At 41.1% G+C, this 26,521-nt stretch overlaps 1 protein-coding gene across 2 annotated transcripts in view; it reads left to right on the forward strand.

Annotated features, from left to right (window-relative positions):
• LOC126246060 (protein spitz-like) overlaps positions 1-26,521 on the forward strand; it is a 624,919-nt gene that overhangs the window by 50,643 nt on the left and 547,755 nt on the right. The window contains exon 2 of one of the 2 annotated variants that reach the window (XM_049948367.1): positions 12,893-12,972. The exons of the other annotated variant lie outside the window; for it this stretch is intronic. The gene's annotated coding sequence lies outside the window, so the exon portion shown is untranslated. The remainder of the gene's footprint in view (positions 1-12,892; positions 12,973-26,521) is intronic. 2 annotated transcript variants of the gene reach the window in all.

Here is a 26,521-nt window from a genome sequence, read left to right on the forward strand (position 1 = left end):
GGAATTTTTAATAAAATGGAGGTGTGCGACTGCTTAATATCAAATCACGACTTCTGCTTGGGGGAAGACTGCCAGGGGAATGTCAGTGTGATTGTAGACAACGATAAGGCAGTTGGAATAGACTGTTTAACACGGATGTCCTCTAGTTGTAAAGATACATAAGAAATTTATGTATCCAATCACAAACCCAGGTGTGAACAAATTGGTCAGTAACCATCTTATAGATTTTATGAAGTGTTCAGAAATGCGACTACGAGAACCTCTTGCGTCCTCGTTGGCGAAAAAACATGGTATTATCAGATTGGAGGCTACAATATAAAACGACACAATCGATCATGTGTTTGACACTGTGCAAAACTGTTCAAGCGTTTTAAATTCTAACAGACAGTCTTTATAATGTGCTCCCTATAGTCTGTGCCAGTCACATCCATGTGGTGCCAGCTAACTGATGACTTACAGAACAGCTGTTGTGTAGTGTTTAACAACTTTCTGCAGTTGTCTACTGGGATAATAAGAGTACCCGAAAACCAGCTGCTGGGCCGAGAAAAGCTTATAAATTACGTTCTGCCTGCATTCGGTTTTAATTATGTACCAACAGAATAACGACATTTAATAGTAATTCGTTTGCGAAAGTTGTAAACTTAAAATTTTCACGTGGAAATTCCACAGGAACGTGCAGCAGAAGTGGTGGCGGTGTACACTGAGAAAGATGTGGGATATTATAACCATATTATTATGGAGGAGATTAGAGATAATATTAGATCCCCTGAATCCTGGCGGCTAGATGATTTTCGGGAAGGATCGGAACTATTTGTTAACGCCAAAAAGCAGATATTTTATGGGGAAAAACGTAAATACATATTGGAATTCGACGACATATCTTCTTTGTACCTGTCAAATTACGGGATGGAGAAAGAATTAAAAGATTCCAACGTAGATTTAAATTATAAGTTAAAATTAAGCTGGATGTTGTTAAAACTACAGCAAACAAAGATAAAGAAATGGCTGTTTTCTGTGTGTAAATGCATGTGTAGAAATCGAAGCTTTTGTACGAGAATATTTGCTTATGTTATACGGTAACCTAATAAAAATCCTAAGAATTTTTCTATTTGCGGTGAATTAAAGGTACGTATTTCGGACGCGGTCTGTGGGTTGTTGGATGACCCGGAAAAGTAGCGGAAGCTAGATAGCTGAAAGTATAGTGACCCCCAATTCCTACCTATATGACACGGTTGCGTGCGTGATTCGACTGGCTGACCTTGATAAATTCTCGGTGGTTCCCCAGGGGAAAGGGAGGGGAGGGGGGGGGGGGAGCAAGGTGCCCAAGTGTGTAACACAACCCCGGATGTCCTTATCAGTAATCTTTAGATATCTAGGCCTGAAACAGTCCTGTATCCCTACTGACGATTTTTTCTCTCCCTGTTGATTTCACACTAAACGACGCGATTAGGCTATCAGAATATTCATATGAGAATTTTTAAAGTGTAATTACAAGTACAGTAATTAATTTCCTGCTAGTGGCTGAACATGACTCAGTTAATGAAGCTAATTTAATTTTGTTACGTGCGCTAATGACATGCAGAATGAGTTTCGAACTGCTCTGACGTGTTGGTAGCTTCGTGAGCGTCACCGGGACATTATTTTGTCCTGATGACAATCAGAACAGAACGGAGACATGACAAAAACTCTCCACCGTTGTGGGTTATAATCTCTTCTTAGCAGTATGCAGTGCAATTAGTTACAAAATAAGGTGGGCTCAGTTTGCTGAAGGGTTCAATGAAAGCACGTTCATAACTGAAAAAGTAAAAGATAGTTACAATTACTCAGAGGGCTCCCATAGTAAATGAACATGATTGTGCAGATGGGCTGACAGCACTGGTACGGGTGTAGGACATCCGTATTCTTCTGATTCAGAAAGCAAAACTACAATTGCTATTAAACGGCAGATGTTGGCTGCGCCATTATAACTTGGACTAATTTGTGCGATGTAAAGAATTGGTCAATTATGTGTGAATACTATTGACATCTCTGTAACCAACACACTACATTGATAACCAATTTAGGCTGCTGGATATTTATTGGACACAGTCTGATGATCTGTTATCTGAATACACATGGTCCAGTCACATTAACGTGACCACCACCTAAGTTCGATGTCAATGTGCAATAACCACTCACAGAAGGCACTTCGCAGCACTAACAGTGGACAAAAAAATGGTTCAAATGGCTCTGAGCACTATGGGACTTAACATCTGAGGTCATCAGTCCCCTAGAACTTAGAACTACTTAAACCTAACTAACCTAAGGACATCACACACATCCATGCCCGAGGCAGGATTCGAACCTGCGACCGTAGCGGTCGCGCGGCTCCAGACTGAAGCGCCTAGAACCGCTCGGCCACACCGGCCGGCAGCAGTGGAGAGTATAGAAAGCGTGTCAGGGGACATGGAAAACAGTGCAGTCGTTGCCGTAATGCAGAAACAAACCGATTCACCTAATGTCAAAACGGGCATGATCATTGGCTATCAAGCCAAGCGTGGAATCATTTCCGAAACAACTAAGTTTGTGAACTGTTCGCGTACTGCCATGGTTAAAGTGCACTGTGCATGGTGGAATGGTGCTATCAAAAACTGGCGCTAAGGTAAGTGACGCACCACGTGCCATAGATGAGGCTGAACGACAGCTGCAGAGACATGCACGGGGGAACAGACGTGCAACTGTTGAGCAACTGACTACCCAGATGAACAAAGCTACTAACAGTGTCTCCTGAACGACCGTTCAGTGCATATCGCTGCATATGGGCCTCTGCAGCAGGTACCTAGTTCATGCAACCGTGTTGACTGCTGTTCAGCGCCAACGAAGGCTGGAATTTCAAGACAGTGTCGCAGCCGGACGTCCACTAATGGCAACAGATTGCCTTTCCAGATGAATCAAACTTTATGCTCCATCGGACAGATGGTCGTTGGCAGGTACAGCTTGAACCGTCCGAAAGCAAGCATCCTGCAACAATCATCAGAAGGGGCCAGGCCAGAGGAGGGAATATTAGAGGCTGGGGAATGTATTCGTGGCCTTCCGTGAGTGATCTCGTCATTCTGGAAGGCTCAGTGACTCAACACAAATATGCATCTATCCATGGGGACCTTGTACACCCGTACATAGATTTTCATTATCCTGACATCTGATTAAAACAACAGTCCAGATCGCAATAACATTTATTTACACAGTGTACGATCGTGGTATCATGTGAAGAACCGAGGAGCTGCCAGCACCAGCCATAGGGGGCCTAAAAATCGGAGGATTATCTTTAACCTAAGCCGAAATCGGAAATAAATTTGTTTTAATCAAAGTTAGCACCAGATCGCTGCACTCCGTAGACAATGTTGTCTAAATTTATTAACAATGATATCTCCCTGCAGGACAGTGCAACATGTCACGCAGCTCGCAGTGTACATGCATGGTTCGAAGAGCAGCAGGATGAATTTATCATACTCTCCTGGTCACCAATTTCCCTAGATTTTAACCCAGTTTGTGGGTCCACCTCCATCAGGCCCTTTAGCGCCATGGATCATCAACTGAGGAACCACGGGACTTGAGTCGACAAGGCTCCACTTCCCTAGCACCCTCCAGAACCTCACTGACTTCTGAACGTCTCGCAGCAGTGTGCGCTGAAAAATTTGGTTGGTCAGGCTTTTGACAGATGATCACATTGTGTGACTGGCCTGTGTATTATCCAGTTTGAGTTTAACCCTTTTGGTAAAAAAAAAAAATTGCCGTAAGACTTGCGAATCCCAAGTGTTTGTATTGAGAAACTGATAGATCACTGAAATTAATCACTACGTCATTTGCCCTCTGCCCATTTAAATAGAGTAAAGGCAAAACCACAAATAGATAATGCTTGAGATGTATAGACTATTTGATCAAGCCATGTTTCGACTGCAGAAAGACTGTAAGTAAATAAAAAGTTTAAATGAATCCAAAGCAAGTAATGGCGAAAGTCAACGATAAGGCAAGAAATAAGTTAACGGAATACATCAAATTCATCTAAACTAGCTTTCCTTTATGTCATTCCTTCTTCTATACAAGCATTTCCGTTTGTATTAATTTATGCAAAGCAGATCAATGGAAAATGCAGTCATTTAGAAAAACTTTAACACTAACAATTTAAAGTCAATTCTTTGGAGAATCTTTGCAATATTCTCGAGTGTTTGGCTATTTTTGTCGTGTTCTCATCCATATTATGTGTCACCTTATCATTTCGGTTAAAAATATTACTACGCATTGATTAGCTGGAAAAGAATTGTTGTATGGTTGAAACTGTCCCGTCCTCACAGAGCACCGTTGGGTTCTGCCAGTTGGTGATTCGTTGGTATGAACACTGCAATTGGCATAAGAGATGGCTGCCAGCAGGTCATGCATCGATACGAACACAGCTGCCAGCATACCTGGTGACTTTCAGCAAGCGACTCACTACGATCACTGCAGGCGTCATTTCGGAAATCTGCCAGCCGGCGACTGTACGATCACCACAGCCAGCCCACTGGCTGGCTACAGTCGGCAGCTTGTTACGAACACTGCAGCAGGCATACAGGGTGACTACCGGCAGGAGACTCAGTACCAACACCGCAAGCGGCATACCAGAAGCTTGTCAATGGGTGACCTGTTGGCGCAGACACCTCAGTGACGTGCAGCTTCCTTTGATGGCACATCTCTACAGGACAGGCAGTTTGCCCTCCAGAGCACCGCACGGGGTGGGTCCATGAGCCGCAGAGGTCCTGGTGCTCGCACAACAATCCTAACTGCGCCATGGACACAGCCATCTCCCGCACAACGGCTTCCAATAAGCATTGGATTGCAGGAAGTGCTAAACTTGCGGCCACCTCGTTTTTTCTTAAGTTCGCAATTTCTTGTATATTATGGTCATATGACACTTTTTTATTTTTACCAAGCAGTTTTTTCACAAATGGAGAGTGAAATATATGGATGAAGTCAATACTTGTGCATATAGATAAGCACTAATAAAGCATATCAGAGGAATGAGCATAGCCCCGTCGTATTTTGTAAAGGATTCAAATGTAACAGTTGATTTTATTGAAAATGAGCAAGGAAATCGTCTCGTTAGTATTACTTCGAGAAAATCACAACACCGAAACTTTAGAGCATATATTTTATTCAATTTTTTTGTATTTTTACTACTATTGTATGTTAGTCGCTGAGTTGAAGAGTGGGAATCCTGGAGTGCTGCCAGCTTTCATCACCCAGTCTTGACCACAGAATTGAATTTAAAAGAAAATATTTATTTATATACTTAATCCCATGTGTCAAATTTTCAGCATAAACAGATCTTGTTACCTTCTGTGCACATTTGTCGTGAAAGGACACAATATATTTGATTTATCGTCATCTTTTTCTTCCTACACAGTACTGAATCGAAAATACTTTCAAGGATTCTGCAGCGAATCAATGTTAGGGATATTGGTTTGCAATAGACTCAGCAATCCCCTGTTTCTTGGGACCCCCCATCGGAAGACAGTACCTTAGTGGACCTCTGAAACCAGTGTGGCCATTAGAGATCACAAGAAGGTTCTTCAACTCCAAAAATGACATCCATTCACGGAGCACTTCATTGCCTTTAATCGGCACCATGCCCCCGCGGGTGTACCTGGTATCTTTATGAAAGGTGATTTCTGCTCCGGTACAGACGCTATTGCCGAACATTTTGCTTTTCAATTATGCTTGAGTCTCTGCATCTGAGAATCATCAACCTTCGTTTCTTGTCCTCAAACAGCGAGTAGAGTGACTTCATTTACCATTTACTACACATCACCTGGAACTATATGCACAGATCCGTGAGTGGGAACACCTCACTGCCCTAGCCCTTCGCCCTGACAGCTCCAAAATGTTGAAGAACACAGAAAGTGACAGTACTTACATACCTACCTGTGGGTGGTCTCTGCTGCTGCCTCAAAAGACTAAATTTGCTTAATTGTAATGATACTAAATTGAATTTGTTATTAAGAAATACCGAATAATCATCCTCTCTATAGACCTCAAATGAAGTAACTTGTGTAGTTACTATAATAATAATAATAATAATAATAATAATAATAATAATAATAATAATAATAATAATAATCTTAGGACAGCCACCAGAACAAGCACAAATAGAACACGAAGTGAGACACATGTTACATATAGAAGAAAAATTTCAGCTCACATATATAGAATACAAAGACACAAATACAGACATTAGACCATTCTTGCATAGACCGCCAAATAACCCACAAGTCGAAACAACAATAAAAACTATCAACACAATCATACACAACAAAATAAATGAAAACACAACTATGGAAGAGCTACAACTACTGGTTTATATAGGAGCACTCACTACACTAAATATACACACTAGGCAGAGATCATAACCAACCAACACACAGAAGAAACCCACAAAACCAGCATGGTAACACAGGCTACAGATCAGAATAGAAAAACTGAGAAAAGACATCGGACAGCTAACACAATTTATAAGAAATGAAATGTCAGAAAAAAAAACGAAAAAGGTTAGGTAACATCTCACAACAAGAAGCGACAGAGCAATTAGATGAAAAGAAGCAGAAATTACAAGCATTTGCCAAACGACTTAGATGATACAAAAAAAGTGAAAATAGAAGGAAACAAAACCAAATATTCAACACAAACCAAAAGAAATTTTACCAGACAATAGATAACACACACATTAAAATAGACAATCCACCAAACATAAGACATGGAACACTTCTGGAGCAACATATGGTCAAACTCGGTACAACATAACAGCCATGCACGGTGGATACAAGCAGAAACAGATACATACAAGATGATACCGCAAATGCCTGAAGTGATAATTTTGCAACATGAAGCCATCCAAGCAATTAATTCTACTCACAATTGGAAAGCCCCTGGAAAAGATAAAACAGCAAATTTCTGGCTAAAGAAGTTCACCTCAACACATTCACATCTAACTAAATTATTTAACAGTTACATTGCAGACCCATACACATTCCCTGATACACTTACACATGGAATAACTTACCTGAAACCTAAAGATCAAGCAGACACAGCAAACCCAGCTAAATATTGCCCCATAACATGCCTACCAACAATATACAAAATATTAACCTCAGTCATTACACAGAAATTAATGACACATACAACACAGAACAAAATTATAAATGAAGAACAAAAGGCTGTTGCAAAGGAGCATGAGGATGTAAAGAGCAACTGATAATAGATGCAGAGGTGACATACCAAGCTAAAACTAAACAGAGATCGCTACACTACGCATACATTGATTACCAAAAAGCTTTTGATAGTGTACCCCACTCATGGTTACTACAAATATTGGAAATATACAAAGTAGATCCTAAATTGATACAGTTCCTAAACATATTAATGAAAAATTGGAAAACCACACTTAATATCCGAACAAATTCAAATATCACATCACAGCCAATACAGATTAAGCGTGGAATATACCAAGGAGACTCATTAAGTCCTTTCTGGTTCTGCCGTGCTCTGAACCCACTATCCAACATGCTAAATAATATAAATCATGGATACAATATTACTGGAACATACCCACACAAAATCACACATTTGCTATACATGGATGATCTAAAACTACTGGCAGCAACAAATCAACAACTCAACCAATTACTAAAGATAGCAGAAGTATTCAGCATTGATATAAATATGGCTCTTGGAACAGACAAATGTAAGAAAAATAGCATAGTCAAGGGAAAACACACTAAACAAGAAAATTACATATTGGATAACCACAGTGACTGCATAGAAGCGATGGAAAAAACAGATGCCTATAAATATCTAGGATACAGACAAAAAATAGGAATAGATAATACAAATATTAAAGAAGAACTAAAAGAAAAATATAGGCAAAGACTAACAAAAATACTGAAAACAGAATTGACAGCAAGAAACAAGACAAAAGCTATAAATACTTAGGCTATACCATTATTGACCTACTCATTTGGAGTAGTGAAATGGAGTAACACAGACCTAGAAGCACTCAATACATTTACACGATCACAATGCCACAAATATAGAATACATCACATACATTCAGCAACAGAAAGATTCACATTAAGCAGAAAGGAAGGAGGAAGGGGATTTATCGATATAAAAAACCTCCATATGGACAGGTAGACAATTTAAGAAAATTCTTTATAGAACGAGCAGAAACTAGCAAAATACACAAAGAAATCACTCATATAAATACATCGGCTACACCACTACAATTTCATAACCACCTCTACAACCCTTTAGATCACATAACATCAACAGATACCACCCGTATCATCTAACACAGCCACACATCGATCAAGACACATCCAACACATGGCTAAGAAAAGGCAATATATACAGTGAGACGGAAGGATTCATGATTGCAATACAGGATCAAACAATAAACACCAGATATTACAGCAAGCATATTATTAAAGATCCCAATACCACAACAGCTAAATGCAGTCTTTGCAAACAGCATATAGAAACAGTAGATCACATCACAAGCGGATGTACAATACTAGCAAATACAGAATACCCCAGAAGACATGACAATGTAGCAAAAATAATACAACAACAACTTGCCATACAACATAAACCATTAAAACAACACGTTCCCACATACAAGTATGCACCACAAAATGTACTGGAGAATGATGAATACAAATTATACTGGAACAGAACCATTATAACGGATAAAACAACACCACATAACAAACCTGACATCATACTCACCAATAAAAAGAATAAATTAACACAACTAATCGAAATATCCATACCCAATACAACAAATATACAAAAGAAAACAGGAGAAAAAATTGAAAAATACATCCAACTGGCTGAGGAAGTCAAGGACATGTGGCATCAGGATAAAGTTGACATTATACCAATTATACTATCAACTACAGGAGTCATACCACACAATATCCACCAGTACATCAATGCAATACAGCTACATCCAAGCTTATATATACAACTTCAGAAATCCGTAATTATTGATACATGTTGAATTACCCCAAAGTTCCAAAATGCGATATAACATATACCGTACAGTTAAAAGGAAGTTACGCTTGATCAAGGTCCGCGTCACTTTCCATTTTTGGCCTGACATAACGTCTGAGAAAAGAAAGAAATAATAATAATACTAATAGTAATAATAATAATTTTGTAGCAAAACGCCCTGTCCCGAACAAACCTGATGTTTCTCTCCTCATCCTGCACACAGCTCGAATGGAGCATCCTGCACAACTGCCCTGGTAATAATAGGGCTAGAGGGGAGAATGGCTTTGGTCCAGCTGTGAGGGGATGGGGAATGGTATGTAGGGAGGATCTGCAACCTGATGCTCATGGCTAAGGCCATATAGTATGCCCAATTGCCTCCAATGTAATCTCATACTCCATGTCAAAGCTAAGTGTAACCTGACACTGGAAGTGACATCATCAAAGCAATTCTAGATATGTATTAGTAGGAACCCAAAGGTATGGGCAAGACTTCGAGGGAGGTGGAGGGGGGGGGGGGCATGGACACCCCTGATACCCCTCTTAAGGTCAAAGCCAATCTGATATGTCCAGTTGCTGTAGCTGTATCACGATACCCCCTTAAGGCATCTGGATCTGAAGATGAAATTAGCCTGACTGGAAGTGATGTTGTCAAGGTCACCAAGGACTGCCATTGAATAACTACTTAAATGTGTTGGTGAAACTTTTTAATTACTTGTTAATTGGGGTAAAGTTTTTGCTCTCAGCGCAGGTTGGCAACCAGCCCTTGAAGCAATAAAAAATGGTAGCCGACAGTCTGCATCCCTTATGGCAAGAGTGAACAGCGGACGCGAGTTGCCACCTACGTAAATAATTGATGGAGCCACTGTTAAACTGTCGCGGTCACACTACAATATTAAGGTGTGTTCCACTGGTTAGTATCTTCTGCAAGTACACGCTGAGATGTTTACGTGGGCCAAGCTAGTAGTAGGAACTGGTTGCAAATACTTGCAGTAGTGTTTCCATTGGAGTCGTATCATAAGATAGGCAGATAGACGTTTACAATGTTGTGCTCAAAAATCATATCAGCAACAACTGCTGTTGCATCAGTGACATTACAGAAAAATTGTGATGAAAACCAATCAGTAGGTGGAGAAATAAGAATAGAGACATACATACTGCAATTTTCAAGAAAGTCTGTTAATTTCTTCACATACTCAGCCCGTTTCTACAGAAATCAGATGGCAGCTATAAGAGTCGAGGGGCATGAAAGGGAAGCAGTGGTTGGGAAGGGAGTGAGACAGGGTTGTAGCCTATCCCCGATGTTATTCAATCTGTATATTGAGCAAGCAGTAAAGGAAACTAAAGAAAAATTTGGAGTACCGGTAGGAATTAAAATCCAAGGAGAGGAAATAAAAACTTTGAGGTTCGCCGATGACATTGTAAGTCTGTCAGACAGCAAAGGACCTGGAACAGCAGCTGAACGGAATGGACAGTGTCTTGAAAGGAGGATGTAAGATGAACATCAACAAAAGCAGAACGAGGATAATGGAATGTAGTCGAATTAAATCGGGTGATGCTGAGGGAATTAGATTAGGAAATGAGACACTTAAAGTAGTACTTGAGTTTTGCTATTTGGGGAGCAAAATAACTGATGATGGTCGAAGTAGAGAGGATATAAAATGTAGACTGGCAATGGCAAGGAAAGCGTTTCTGAAGAAGAGAAATTTGTTAACATCGAGTATAGATTTAAGTGTCAGGAATTCGTTTCTGAAAGTATTTGTATGGAGCGTAGCCATGTATGGAAGTGAAACATGGACGATAAATAGTTTGGACAAGAAGAGAATAGAAGCTTTCGAAATGTGGTGCTACAGAAGAATGCTGAAGATTAGATGGGTAGATCACATAACTAATGAGGAGGTATTGAATAGAATTGGAGAGAAGAGAAATTTGTGGCACAACTTGACTAGAAGAAGGGATCGGTTGGTAGGGCATATTCTGAGGCATCAAGGGATCACCAATTCAGTATTGGAGGGCAGCTTGGAGGGTAAGAGTTGAATACACTAAACAGATTCAGAATGATGTAGGTTGCAGTAAGTACTGGGAGATGAAGAAGCTTGCACAGGATAGAATAGCATGGAGAGCTGCATCAAACCAGTCTCTGGACTGAAGACTACAAGAACAACAACTGAGCCCGTAATTTGTGGCATTTCTACTATGTGCGGATGTGGTAGTAATGTAACTCCCCGCGAACTGTTAAATACTCCTGTATTTGGTCGCTCATAGAACAATTCCGACGTAAGTGAAACTGCCATCAATAGGAGGCTAATATTCAAAATCCTGGAATATGCATAATGGATATTGTTTTTAACACTCTGTTTTTGGGCCTGATCTTACAGGTATATTTGACTGTGTGTTGAATAAAGTTCTTCACTACATAAAACTTCAAAGTTTAGAGTCCTAAGAATTTCTATTAATCACAAAGAATAAATTTTCTGCCAAGTCCTCATAATTATTTCTCGCATAAAGTAAAAGTTGCATTGTACACTAAGGCGATAAAAGTCATGGGATAGCGATTTGTGTATGTACAGATGGCGGTAGGATCCTGTACACATGGAATAAAAGGGCAGTGTATTGGCAGAGATGTCATTTGTATTTAGGTGATATATTTGAAAAGGTTTCCGACATTATTATGGCCACACCACGGGAATTAACAGACTTCGCACGCGGAATGATAGTTGGAACTAGACGCTTGGGACATTCCATTTGGGAAATCGTTAGGGATTTCAATATTCCGAGCTCCACAGTGTCCAGTGTGTGCCTAGAATACGAAATTTCAGACTATTCTTTCACCAATGTCAACGCAGTGGCCAATGGCTAGTTAACGACCGATAACAACGGCGTTTGCGTAGAGTTGTGCGTGGTTACAGACAAGCAACACTGCGTGAAATAACCGCAGAAATCAATGTATAACAAAATTTGACTTTAATGGGCTATGGCAGCAGACGACCGACGGGAGTTCTATTGCTAACAGCAGCACCTCTCCTAGACTCGTGACCATATCGTTTGGACTCTAGACGACTTTAAAACGGTGGCCTGGTCAGATGAGTCCCGATTTCAGTTGGTAGAGCTAGAGTGTGGCGCAGGTCCCACAAAGCCGTGGCCAAGTTGTCAACAAGGTACTCTACAACGTGGTGGTGGTTCTGTAATGGTGCAGATTGTGTTTACACGGAATGAACTGGCTTCTGTGGTCCAACTGAACCGATCATTGACTGGAAATGGTTATGTTCGGCTTCTTGGAGACCATTTTCAGCCACTCATGGACTTCATGTTCCCAAACAACGATGGTATTTTTATGGATGACACTGCGCCGTGTCAGCGGGCCACAATTGTTCTGGACGACTCAAGTGAATGATTTGGCCACTTCCAACGAATATTTATGGAGCATAATCGAGAGGTCAGTTTGTGCACAACAACCTGCACAGACAACATTTCCGCAGTTATCGCCAGCTGTAGAGGCAGCATGGCTGAATATTTCTGTAGGGGACTTCCAACAACTTGTGCATGTCACATCCATTTGTTGCACTACGTCGGGCAAAAGGAGGTCCGACAACGATGTTAGGATTTTGTCATCTCATTGCATATTAATCAACAAATTACTATTGAGCACAACGAAAATACTTAGAAAAGATAACTTCATTATATTCTTCAACCTCTCATATGTCGCAATGCGCCTCGTTAATCCGTGTCTAGCTTCTAAGTATTTCCATTCAAATAGTGTGGCGTAGCGCAACATAAACCATTACGTAGTCCGTTAATTATACAAATCAATGACAGAGTTTTTTTTCCGTAGCTGCAATGGTGTCAGAGCACTCCTTGACTGCCGGTCCATTGTCGTCGCCCTGCTGTCACCGCGAACGCTGCTAAGGACAGGTACTTCTTTCAACAGTGCTGCAGACTGCTCTTTGACAGCGTATTGTTATTATTTTAACAGTCCTTAAAATAATTACTACAAGGTTACTCCCCCACTCGTAACTCAATTCGGTCACTCAGCAACCTTTCCTCTACACAGGCGTATGAGCGGCTGATATAGATGGACCCTTAAAAAATTGTGAATGTTTTTCGTATTACGGTATCTGTTGTCTCAAAATCTGCCACATCATTGTCAAGTGCATCCTGCTTTATAACGATATTTTTAAAATCCACGGTTTTCGTGTCCTAGGATATAGCAAAGCACGCCACTTCCTGAATTAACAGTTGTGTTCTTTCACTTATCAAGTATTTCTGGTTCAAATGGCTCTGAGCACTATGGGACTTAACATCTGTGGTCATCAGTCCCCTAGAACTTAGAACTACTTAAACCTAACTAACCTAAGGACATCACACACATCCATGCCCGAGGCAGGATTCGAACCTGCGACCGTAGCGGTCACGCGGTTCCAGACTGAAGCGCCTAGAACCGCACGACCACACCGGCCGGCAAAGTATTTCTGATTTTTCGAAACTGACACTCTCATACCGGTATTGAACACATGGAACGGAGCGGTATTTCGTTCGGTCCGTATCAGTAGATGCGGAGCATTGTTAGCCGTTCCTTGACGCCGGTCCACCTCTTCCTCTCTCCCTCTATTACACGCACGCGCGCACACACACACACACACACACACACACACACACACACACACACACACACACGAACAAGTAGGGGGTAGTAATTGTGATTGCTTCTGCTCTTTTCAACTTGTGGATAAATTGTTGCCGAGTGTCTAGCATCACAATACAAAATTTACAGTATTAATTTAAACATGTTTGTGGGTTTGAGATCCGTGTCTGTGAACTGAATTACTTGGAGATGTACAGTAACCCACCACTTTTTTATCTAGCCTTATGCCTACCAAGACTCATTTTGGCTTCCAATAGTTTTCATTACCAGTGTAATACATTTACGTCATCTTCAGAATACCATTTTTTGGAATTGCTTTTGAGCCGTGTTCTTGTCTTTTGTTCTGTAATTTATAGCGCTTTTTTCTGCCATTATATGAATAGGACAAACACTTTTACGTTCACGGACGCAGCATTCGCCATGTGTGTTTTTTTTTTATAATATTTCAGATATACGGCGTAATTTTACAGTAGTATGTACTGGTGGCTCGAAGCAAGAGAGACCCTCGACTGCTAAGTAATTTCCCCTGAGCATGTCTTTAAGTTTCAACTTCCTAATCCGTTTATATTTCTTTATTGTGAATTTTACAGGGTATGGAACGCACTAGTGCACGAAAAAAGGCATTTTAGCAAATGTACTCAGTAGGGAAAAAAATGGAGTTAATACAGCACACACTGCTCCTACTTCAACAGCAGAAGAAGCAAGTATCAGTCAGTTGGCACTGGGGTTTGTGGGAATCTATGGAAATGAGCAATTAGAGAAGCATCCAAGAAGGTCTGCAGGGAACAAACACAGTATGCCATTTCCCCGGAAGCTGTCATCTCGCTATTGAGTCAGTAGTGGTTTAGCAGTAAGGAACAGTAAGATGCGGACGGTGGAGCCATCTATTTGGTTGTGGCGAACCTCATGCTTGTTATTCTGACGGAATGAAGTACTGCTGACTCTACTGGGACACTGTCCACTGGCAGCACACGGCTTCATACTCTAGCCAGGGGTCTCCCTCAATTCGTGATAGGCTACCTCTGACGTAAAAACCACTGTACGCCGGTGTGAATTTTGTATCATGACGAGAGGATGGAAACAAATGTATGTCGGGACGTGTCCTTCTTTTTACTGACATTAATATGAATGTTTCTTAAATTCATTACTTGATGGTTTTACTGTGTCGCAGAGTGGTTGGCTCATCCTTTTTAGTCCAGTCTCAACCGAACGTATACGCCTTAGTATCTTCCCTTTTTAATCCATTATTTACCATTGCTTCTTTTTTTGGATGGAAACATTTTATTTATTTCTACATAAGCAATGAAAAGTTTAGCTTCGATTTTTGTACCTAAAAATTGAACTAAATGCTGTAACGTTTGCAAATGGAAAACAAATAATTTTTCTCTAATTAGCTTATTTGAAGAGAGGAATTAATTTGTCTGTTTTCTATCTTCGCACTTGGCTATGCTTTATGCCTGAGAGTAGTTTCTGTAGAACAATGATTTGTGATTCAGTTGTCTGGGTGTATTTGTTATGAACATACATTCAGTATATTTCAAATTTCCTGAAATAAGTGCAGTATCAGTTTATTTTATGCGCCTCAGTTATGGGTCAGTGACATGTTACATTCGCGTATGTCCTCAGTTGTTTTTTGCGCCCTAAAACAAAACAAAAAACAACAAACTCCTTTCGAGATCTGCCTATTTGTAAACCTATTACATGCAAAAATTATTATTTACTTTATTAAAATCTGCTTTCATTACGTCCAGGGTTAGGTAGTAGAATGAAGTATTCCCTTACACATATTACGATTCCAATCGGATAAAAGCTTGCAACTGAAGAAGTGTTAGCAAAGCTGGGGAGTTATGAAGTGAGTGAAGACGATGCTGATGACTTAAAATTGATGCTCATTCTACTCGATGTTGATGGAATAACAGATGAAGAAGACATTGAAGAAAATACACTGAATAATAACTACATTGTACAAGATGTAGCAGATACATAGAACTTATAACCACAAAGAGTTGAAACTAATGTTACTGGTTTACCGCGAGAAGCGAAGCGAAGAAAAGCAACAAGGCATGGACTGGAAGACACAATTACGCAAAACACATATATAAGCGGGATGTCAAATCAAACGCCTTTCAGCCGTCTAGTTAAACTAACTGGTTGAAAGGTATTTGATTTGACATCCTGTATAGAACAGCCGTGTCCCGCAACCATCTCTGAAAAGATGGACATACAGACACATATATTAGTGGTATAGCAAATAAGACAGTGTGCCAGATGTTTGAGGAATTTTTCCCTGAGGAGCTAGTAAGTACAGTTACAGAACAAAGCAAAATCTATGCATGCCAATAGAACAACACTAATTTTATTCTAGCCAAAGCAGAGAGCCGGCCGGAGTGGCCAAGCGGTTCTAGGCGCTACAGTCTGGAACCGCGCGACCGCTACGGCCGCAGGTTCGAATCCTGCCTCGGGCATGGATGTGTGTGATGTCCTTAGGTTAGTTAGGTTTAAGTAGTTGTAAGTTCTAGTGGACTGAAGACCTCACCTGTTAAGTCCCATAGTGCTCAAAGCCATTTGAACCAAAGAAGAGAGAAAATCCTTTATAGGCGTACCACTTCTGAGTGGGTGTCATAAGCTTCCTCATGAGAGTATGTACTGGCTACAGGCATTGATCTACTGGACAAGCTGATATCACTTTATAAGACGATGACAAGGTCAAATAAGTGGTGGTGGCCATTATTCATGCAGATAAGTGGTATCTGCATAGTAAACACTTGACAAGCTCATCAAATTGCTAACCGAAATGAGAAGCTCTCACTTGAGGATGTCCGAAGGAGAATAGTTAAGTTCCTTTCAAAGAAAATGGATCAACACAGAAATACAGAGGGCAACAAGGAAACAAAGCTTTGGAGGACGGGTGAGCGAAGAGGTATGCCTGGCTCCAGGAAACATCTGTATTGTGACAAATAAAATACAGAAGAGTGTGCATACTGCAAGAAAAAAGGTCACAAATGTGTGGTAAATGCAGTATTGGTGTACATGACAATTGTTTTGTTTCATTTCGTACTGAGTAGACACCCCATGATATTACAGTGTTTTTATTTTGTTCACTATGTTTCATATAGTTTTCTGCATTGACTTTAATACTGTGCATTTTGACAGCTAATTTGGCCAATGTCTCAAAAATGGTGCAATCTGTAGTTTTTGTACTAGTATACAGAATTTTTTTCAAAACTGGTTTTTCCTTGATTTATCAATCAGGCTGTCATTAATGTCAAAAAAATGTTGAAAAAAATAAAATAATGAAATTTTGGCAAGTAATGGGTGTGTGAGCTGTGTTTCATTTTTTAAGAACTGATGTAGGAACACTTCTTACTAGGGAGCGCGTGCTTATATACAGGGTGGTCCATTGATCGTGACCGGGCCAAATATCTCACGAAATAAGCGTCAAACGAAAAAACTACAAAGAACGAAACCTGTCTAGCTTGAAGGGGGAACCAGATGGCGCTATGGTTGGCCCGCTAGATGGCACAGCCATCGTTCAAACGGATATCAACTGCGTTTTTCTTTTCTTAAATACGAACCCCCATTTTTATTACATATTCGTGTAGTACGTAAATAAATATGAATGTTGTAGTTGGACCACTTTTTTCGCTTTGTGACAGAGGGCGCTGTAATAGTCACAAACATAGGCTCACAATTTTAGACGAACAGTTGGTAAAATGTAGGTTTTTTTTTTAAATTAAATACAGAACGTAGGTACGTTTGAACATTGTATTTCGCTTGTTCCAATGTGATACATGTACCTTTGTCAACTTATCATTTCTGAGAACGCATGCTGTTTCGTTCATTGTAGTTTTTTCGTGTGATGCTTATTTCGTGAGATATTTGGCCCGGTCACTGTCAATGGACCACCCTGCATATATATGGACAAACTTTAGGTACAGTTTCCTTATATCAGAAGAAGAAAAAAAGCGCAGTAAACAAGGGCTCTAAAGAATCTTCAGATATATGAGCACTTATTCATCTTTGATGCTATGAAACACATCTCTTCTACTGCAACCTCGTTGCTTTTCATATTTTGGGAGGCGGTGGTACGGACAAAAAGAAGAAAAAAGTCTAGTAAGCATGGGCTCTAAAATGCATACCTTAAGAACTGTGAGTACTTTTTCATCTTCGCTAGTGAGATCACTATCATATCACACTAGAGAATGTGAAAAAGTTCTCATAGCTCTTATAGTATGCAGTTTAGACCCCATGTTTACTAGACTTTTTTCTCGTTTAGATCAATACGTCCTCCTCCCAAAGTAAGGAAAGCAAAGACTAGACTTGCAGTAGAAGAGATCTGTTTCATAGTATACAACTTAGAGCCCATGTTTACTAGAAATTTTTTACTTATTTCTGTATAAAGAACATACCCCCAAAGCTTGTCACTGGCTCCTTATGTGAGTGTATATTTGAACACAAAGGCTCAGACATTGCACACAAAATCACCACCACCACCACCACCACCACCACCACCACCACCACCACCACCACCACCACAACCACCACCAATGTAGACTGTTAAATATGTTAGATCAAGTTACGAAAATTCTCTTTTCATTGTGCTATATCTCTTGCGATCCCTGAATTTGTCTGTATATGACGACCGAAACTGTTCTAAAATACTTGCAACAGTAGTAACGCTAATATATTATATGTTATATGGTTGAATAATGAAAACCTCTAAAATGTGTAGCGCGGTCTCCGTTGGGTAGGAAACGTTAGATTTATCATTGCACTGCATCGGTGACAAATATCTGTATATAGGAGGATAAACGCCGAAATACAGTTTCTTCAGCGGTCAGTTGTAGATAATCTGTAGAGGCTTCCGTGCAGTCCAGCGTGTAAAGCAGCGAGACTTTGGTTCAGGTAGGAGGGGCTGGGAGCGGGAGTTTTCGTCGGTTTGCCAAGGCCGAGACGGCACCCCATGTCGGCTCTCATGCCTTCCAATTTCTCTTTATTTACAGCCGGGCCTTAGTTCGTGACTGTATAGCCTATTATTTGAGTGGGGATACTCTGGTGTCGAAACGGGGAGAGACAATAGAAATTAGCATAAGCTTTCATTAATTCATTACGTGTGTTACTCAGGCGAAGCAAATGCCTATGTTGGGAATTGTTCCACATCCTCTTACAAGTAGCACAGCGAGTTTTGCATTTACGGCTACAAGAAACGGATGCCAATTAGTTGGATACTTAGTGCGATCTTCTGGTTGACTTCGTTGTGCACTTCCTTTTTTAAAAACTCTGTCGTTCCTACTATGCGTTTTGAGAGAACGTAAAATGAAAGAGCAATGAATAGCAACTCTAAGAAGATAAGAATTGTTTAATATGTTGATCGACAGTGGACAACACTAAAGCACAATTTGCAAGTTTCTTTTGGTTTGTATAGTAGTGATAATACGCTACGAATCTCGTTCCTGGAAACACAGTTTCTCCTATATTCAGCGCGCGCATCCCTGTGTGTGTGTGTGTGTGTGTGTGTGTGTGTGTAGACGGTCATATCGACAGTGTCGTTAAAATTAAAATCACTCTTCTATTAAGCTGTAAGCTTTCGCTATTTTGTTCTCGGTACTGAAAAAAGTGGGAGCGGATAAAACGGAAAATTCGAGAAACAGGCATAGAAAAGAAACGACTGTTGACATTGAGAAATATAAACCTCGACACCAGAAAAAGATTCTTGAAATTCTGTGTTTGGACCAAATTCTGAACTGCAAATCATGGGCAGCTGGGAAGCCAGAAATTAAACGAGCAGCCTCGCAACTGTATAATTAAAAGACACTGTTGGAAGATAAAATGGACTGATCGAGTAAGAAGCAAAGACGTTCTGTACCGAGTGAGCGAGAAAAAGTGTGTAATAAAGACCACGAAGCTACGAAAATACAAAATATTTACGCAGCTATTACGAATTAAGTCGTTAGTGAAAACAGTATGGAAACTACCATAGTGAGGAAATAATTGTTTTCATAGAAAGCATATCGTCGAAGCTGGTTGATGTGGCAGTTATACTAAATTTGATGTGATGATAGCTGGGATGCGACAGGTTTGAAGAGCTTAGACTTGATGATAAAATCACGAGAAGCAATTTTTTTTGCTCAAAAATAATTGTCGAACAAAAATAAGTATTGTTGCTTAAAAATAATTATTTTTCCTTAAACATAATTATTGCTGCGTAAAAACAAAGATTGTTGCGTAAGAAACTGACTTTTGCATGTAATACTGTCATTACTGTTTAAAAATCACATTGATCATGGACAGTGTTGAGTTGGGGCGCTTGTTTAGCGAATTACTTCCATGTACAAATCCAGAATTTACCAACGTATATTCTGATGAAAAGCTGTCGTGTTTCCCGCCAGGTGGCAGAGTTGAAATTACGTTGCAGTGTTTGGTGAAGAAGTTTGAGTATGTCAGAAAATTATGTAATTTCTATAGAGCGAGCAAGTAGTATCAAGTTTCCCTGTGTTCTGGATTGTACGAGTACCTTACAATAGTACAGAATGATAAATGGGTACTCTGACATAATTGGCGCTCGGCAATGGAATTTTATTCGCATGTTATGGAGGTCGTCCGCATAGCCGTCCACAGACATTTATATGAGGGAAGACGGGGAAAGGGCGGGAACATTCCGTTCATTTATTCTGAACTTACTCAGTGAGACTGAAAACGATAATTTAATTTTACCGGAGGTCCATGAAAGTTACAATATCGCAACGAAGTCACAGTTATTTACACATTTTTGTAGACAATTTCGTAGGATATCTATAAGATGTACATGATGCCATTAGTATATACTAAAAGTTCTCAATTATAAACTAATAGCCGCGTGGAGTTTCCTTGCGGTGTGAGGCACTATGTCACGGACTGTGCGGCCCCTCCCGCCTGAGGTTCGAGTCCTCCCTCGGGCATGGGTGTGTGTGTTGTTCTCAGCGTAAGTTAAAGTAGTGTGTAAGTCTATGGACCGATGACCTCAGCAGTTTGGTCCCTTAGGAATTCACACACAATTTTTTTATTAATTAATATCGTTATTGGTGCTATCCACTGTAATTTTATACATCCTTTTGGGGAGTATTCTTTACACCGAAACAAGAAAAAAGGTCCGAATAAACCTATGCTCTAAGTACACAATTAGTAATTGTAATGAAAGAACTGTTTTTCAAGTTCTTAGGTCAGAAACAGATAGCAAGTGACCATAATGATCTCCAGTTTTCTTTCCACGTTCATTCTCGCGTTGAACCTTGGACTATAGCAAACTTTCACGCAACATACTCATATAATGGCGTCATACGGTTTTGCAGGCACCCGTTAAGTTCCCAGTTTATCTGAATCGGAGACAGTAGTTTCTAGAAATGCATAAGAAGTCTGCGCCGAATAAATATTATGTATTCCAACTTGGGGGTGGGGGGGGGGAGACCCCTCCCCAACTCTTCTGAGGTGTACGATTGAAGATTGATTGTTCAGACGAGATGACCAGAAACAGTGTTATTTTAGGCGTCCTTAATGGGGTGGGGGCAACAGGGGGGCACATGCCCCCCGCCGCCTCCCCAGAATTTATATATAATGTATGGATAACCATTAATTCTCTGGTATGATAAGCTTTTATGTTACCTATAAAACTTAGTGCCTGACAAACATATTTGTAATAAAAATGACAATTACAGTGTTTTGCGGACACCCAGGCATTTTGGACATTTTGTCTAGGACAACAAATCCATTCTCGTAGATAGTTAATCTGCAAACCTGGCCAGAAGATTGTCAAGCTGGCCTCGGGTGTCATGTTAGAGAGACATAGATAATGGTGAAGAAATGTTCCCGTTGCCGGTGATGCAGACTAAAAGACGCCCGGTCGTCTTCCACGCAGGCTCCATTGGTGAGAGATTCGGGGATCGCACTAGTCAAGGAAGTTGACGAACATACTGGAGAGAATGTTGGATAACTCAATAGTGTGTACACTGCGCATTTACTTGCTGGAAAAGCACTTACCCTGACATTGCAGGAACGGTAACGGAATATGTTGTTTGATGGTCATTGTTCCCCCAAGAAACACAACAGGAGTACTGTCGTTGTAGGTTATGTTTCCTCACACCATGACGTCTGGAACTGGCGTTTTATTCCGCTACCTGATACACTCCGGTAGCTGTCGCTCTCCTGGTTGACGCCGCGCTCGCTAACGACCATAATCAGCGCCAGGGATAATCAATCACTTACATGCTTTATTCATTTCACTATTTACGTCTAATACACTCTCAGATCAAAAGTATCCGGAACGCGAAACTGACCGCAAGATGTCACGAGAGGCAGACTCTCCAGTGAAAAAGGTGGCAGTGGATGTTGTGAATAGAGAAGCAGCAACAGCAGGATGGGTCGGCTAGGAGAGATCATCGAATTCGAGGGTGAACTAGTTCAAATGGCTCTGAGCACTATGGGACTTAACTTCTGAGGTCATCAGTCCACTAGAACTTAGAACAACTTAAACCTAACTAACCTAAGAACATCACACACATCCATGCCCGAGGCAGGCTCCATGTTACCACTCTGTCGTGAAAACACAGCGCGGTGTTGAATAGTTATAATGTGTGCGTAATTTCATAGTGTTTTTCCATATACATAACAAAGACTGTAGCTGTCAATAACTACAACTGTCTGCCAACGCTGGCGTTACTTTTCGATTCCACGACTGTAGTAGTCACATGATTTTCAGGCGAAAACATGTACGTCGAAAGCATTTTTATTCGGAAAGGACCTTTCTTGAAGGTTGTTTGAAGAGAGCAGAAAATGTGAAACTCCGAGGGCGTGATATCAGGTGAATAAGGTGAGTGCGGAATAACTTCGCAACCCAACTCCTGTAAAGCGTTTTTTGTCAGGCTAGCAGAATGCGGCCGGGCGTTATCGTGGAGCGGCATCATTTTACGCAGCCTTTCTGGTTGTTCTCGGCCTGCGTCTGCAAGACGTCTCAGTTATTGACAATAAATATCAGCAGTGATTGTTCCACCTCCTGGAAGGAATTCTTAGTACACACCATCTCCGTCCCACCGGATGCATAACCCGTTGTCTTTTGTGGATCCGGTTCTTTGCATGGGGAGTTCTTCTCTGTTTGCGATTAACCATACCTTTCTTTTCCTTATGTTAGCATAAAGATACTATTTCTCGTCACCATTAATGGTACTAGATGGAATAGGCGGCGTTGTTCACGAGCCAGTTGATTTTTAAATCGTTTGAACCATTCGTAACATCGAGTACGGATTAAGCACTCATCGCCGTAGGCATCCTGCATCATTTGGCGTGTCTCTGTAAAGGGTTTCTTAATGCACACATGCTACTACTCTAACTCTGCCATCTCGAAATTCGCAAACTATGCGACACAACGTTCTACTTAATACAGCAGTGAACAATAACTAACTGACAAACAACAATGAAACATCCGGCAGTTACGCATTAGACGTAGGCGTGTGCAGGGATGTCAACCGCATTTCGCTCCAACACACCATTGGCGCGAAATTACGAATGTTGCCGTATTTTTTGAACGGACTTCGTATGTGTATCCTTACACTACGAAATAATGTATGCATAGCGTGTGTAGTGTGTGCGGTGATCGGTATCGAGAAATGAATGAACACTGTAGCATTAGCTCTTTACGCTACTAATAACTGGTTTTGAAAAAAATGTAATACATTGAGGACAAACTGTTTGAGGGCTCGCCGTTTTAAACAGACTGATCTAGTCGAGAGAGTGGAGGCTCCAGTCTCCATCAGGTCATCGTGATCGGAGGCTTTCCGTGGTTTATCTAAATTACTTCAGGCGCATTCCGGAATGCTTCCTAACTTGTTAATATCTAAATACCTTTCCAATTGAATTATGTTCCTTTTCTCCTAAATACACTACTGGCCATTAAAATTGCTACACCAAGAAGAAACGCAGATGATAAACGGGTATTCATTGGACAAATATATTATACTAGAACTGACATGTGATTACATTTTCACGCCATTAGGATGCATGGATCCTGAGAAATCAGTACCCAGAACAACCACCTCTGGCCGTAATAACGGCCTTGATACGCCTGGGCATTGAGTGAAACAGAGCTCGGATGGCGTGTACAGGTACAGCTGCCCATGCAGCTTCAACACGATACCACAGTTCATCAAGAGTAGTGACTGGCGTATTGTGACGAGCCAGTTGCTCGACCACTATTGACCAGACGTTTTCAATTGGTGAGAGATCTGGAGAATGTGCTGGCCAGGGCAGCAGGCGAACATTTTCTGTATCCAGAAAGGCCCGTACAGGACCTGCAACATGCGGTCGTGCATTATCCTGCTGAAATGTAGGGTTTCGCAGGGATCGAATGAAGGGTAGAGCCACGGGTCGTAACACATCTGAAATGTAACGTCCTCTGTTCAAAATGCCGTCAGTGCGAACAAGAGGTGACAGAGATGTGTAACCAATGGCACCCCATACCATCACGCCGGGTGATAAGCCAGTATTGCGATGACGAATACACGCTTCCAATGTGCGTTCACCGCGATGTCGCCAAACACGGATGCGACCATCATGATGCTGTAAACAGAACCTGGATTCATCCGAATAAATGACGTTTTGCCATTCGTGCACTCAGGTTCGTCGTTGAGTACACCATCGCAGGCGCTCCTGTCTGCGATGCAGCGTCAAGGGTAACCACAGCCATGGTCTCCGAGCTGATAGTCCATGCTGCTGCAAACGTCGTCGAACTGTTCGTGCAGATGGTTGTCGTCTTGCAAACGTCCCCATCTGTTGACTCTGGGATCGAGACGTGGCTGCACGATCCGTTACAGCCATGCGAATAAGATGCCTGTCATCTCGGCTGCTATTGATACGAGGCCGTTGGGATCCAGCACGGCGTTCCGTATTACCCTCCTGAACCCACCGATTCCACATTCTGCTAACAGTCATTGGATCTCGACCAACGCGAGCAGCAATGTCGCGATACGATAAACTGCAATCGCGATAGGCTACAATCCGACCTTTATCCAAGTCGGAAACGTGATGGTACGCATTTATTCTCCTTACACGAGGCATCACAACAACGTTTCACCAGGCAACGCCGGTCAACTGCTGTTTGTGTATGAGAAATCGGTTGGAAACTTTCCTCATGTCAGAACGGTGCAGGTGTCACCACTGGCGCCAACTTTGTGTGAATGCTCTGAAAAGCTAATCATTTGCATATCACAGCATCTTCTTCCTGTCGGTTAAATTTCGCGTCTGTAGCACGTCATCTTCGTCATGTAGCAGTTTTTGTGGCCAGTAGTGTAGTAATATCTTTACATGCCCAGTACCTCCGTGAAAGTGATCCATTGTGGGATTAAACAACTAATACTGCTATTTCGATTCGTGACGCTCTAAATACGAGTCTGACTTTGGTAATATAACCAGCATAAATTAATAACCGTCCCGTATCATTCCTGATATTCATACAGGTGCTGTGCCTCAGCGACACCGCAAAAACCTTGAACTTCAAATATCAGGTATTACTTTTGTATCGTGCAGCTAATACATCAGTGTATTCTCTTGAGTTTTATTCTGTCATTGCCTATAGTGGGTGATTCATAGGCTGTCATCAGTATTTAAGTGAACGTTGGTTGGTGGCGCTGCACAGTTACGTAAATCGACGAGAACCGTTACACTGTGGTGTTGTGGCAGTATGATGTTCACAGAAACGCAAGGATGCTTGTTAAAAATTGTACACTTCCTTTCTTCAAAATGGCCAGTTAAGTACAGGTCTTAATCTTGAAATCTTAGTCATTTGTTAAGCAGCTGCGCAACCAATCAGAAATGTATGAAGTCGTCCTTTAGGTGCGAAATAAAATATTTGGATACGAATAGACCATTTTAATCTTCTAATTGCCTTAACCGTTTCTTTTCTTCAAGTTACTTGCGGTAACACCTCGATGCACACTTCGTCTTGTCGTAGATTGTTTCTATCTCTTGTGCATGGACTGAGAAATACTAGTGGACTACAGTGGACTTACGGGCGTATGTGAAAATGTAAGGGCTAAGTTACAACTGCGGTGCTGGCAAATGCAACTCCCCTCACTTTTGGTATCATTAAAGGAGCCATAGAGCTTGCCGCCCCCATCTGGCAGACGAATTACTAATGTCAGAAGCCTTCTTTCTGTGAAAAACTGTAGAGAGATTTTGTATTTAACTCTGAAATTTGGCTTTTGTCGATCAGAAATTGTAAATTTCCCCCGCTACTCGCTTTGCTAGACAAATATTGAACATGTTCTTTCACTAAAATTCGAGCCCATTACCTATGGTGTTAGGAAGAACTCCGCTCACAGCTGGTAAAATTGTTGTTCATTGAAACACACCGGGTTTGCGGCTTTAAGCCGCATCATCAGGTGAACAATGTTAAAAAAATCATAGGCATACCCATCGCTACTAGTCAAAAATTACTATTCAAAGAATATCGTCAATATTATGGCGAGCGAAAGGTAAAGAAGTAGTGCCCCGTTCTTTAAAATTTGCCTGCGTCAGTATGACAGTAGGGCAGTTCAGTGCTGGGCAAGGCAAAAGCGGCCAGCACCAACGAGAAACAGAGACTCAGACTGCAGCCCACGCTGGATCTCTGTGAGTAGCTGCACATTAATTATAACCACTCGGTATCTACATCCACACTTTGCAGACCATTTCAATATGCTTGATAGAGGGTCCTTCTCATTGCACCAGTTACTAAGGCTTTTTCCTATTCTATTCACGTATAGAGCGGCTGGGGGTTGTATACTTCTAGGTTCATTGCTTAAAGCTTGTACTTGA

This window comes from Schistocerca nitens, chromosome 1 (assembly GCF_023898315.1).
Source record: "Schistocerca nitens isolate TAMUIC-IGC-003100 chromosome 1, iqSchNite1.1, whole genome shotgun sequence".
In the NCBI taxonomy this organism is placed as follows: domain Eukaryota; kingdom Metazoa; phylum Arthropoda; class Insecta; order Orthoptera; family Acrididae; genus Schistocerca; species Schistocerca nitens.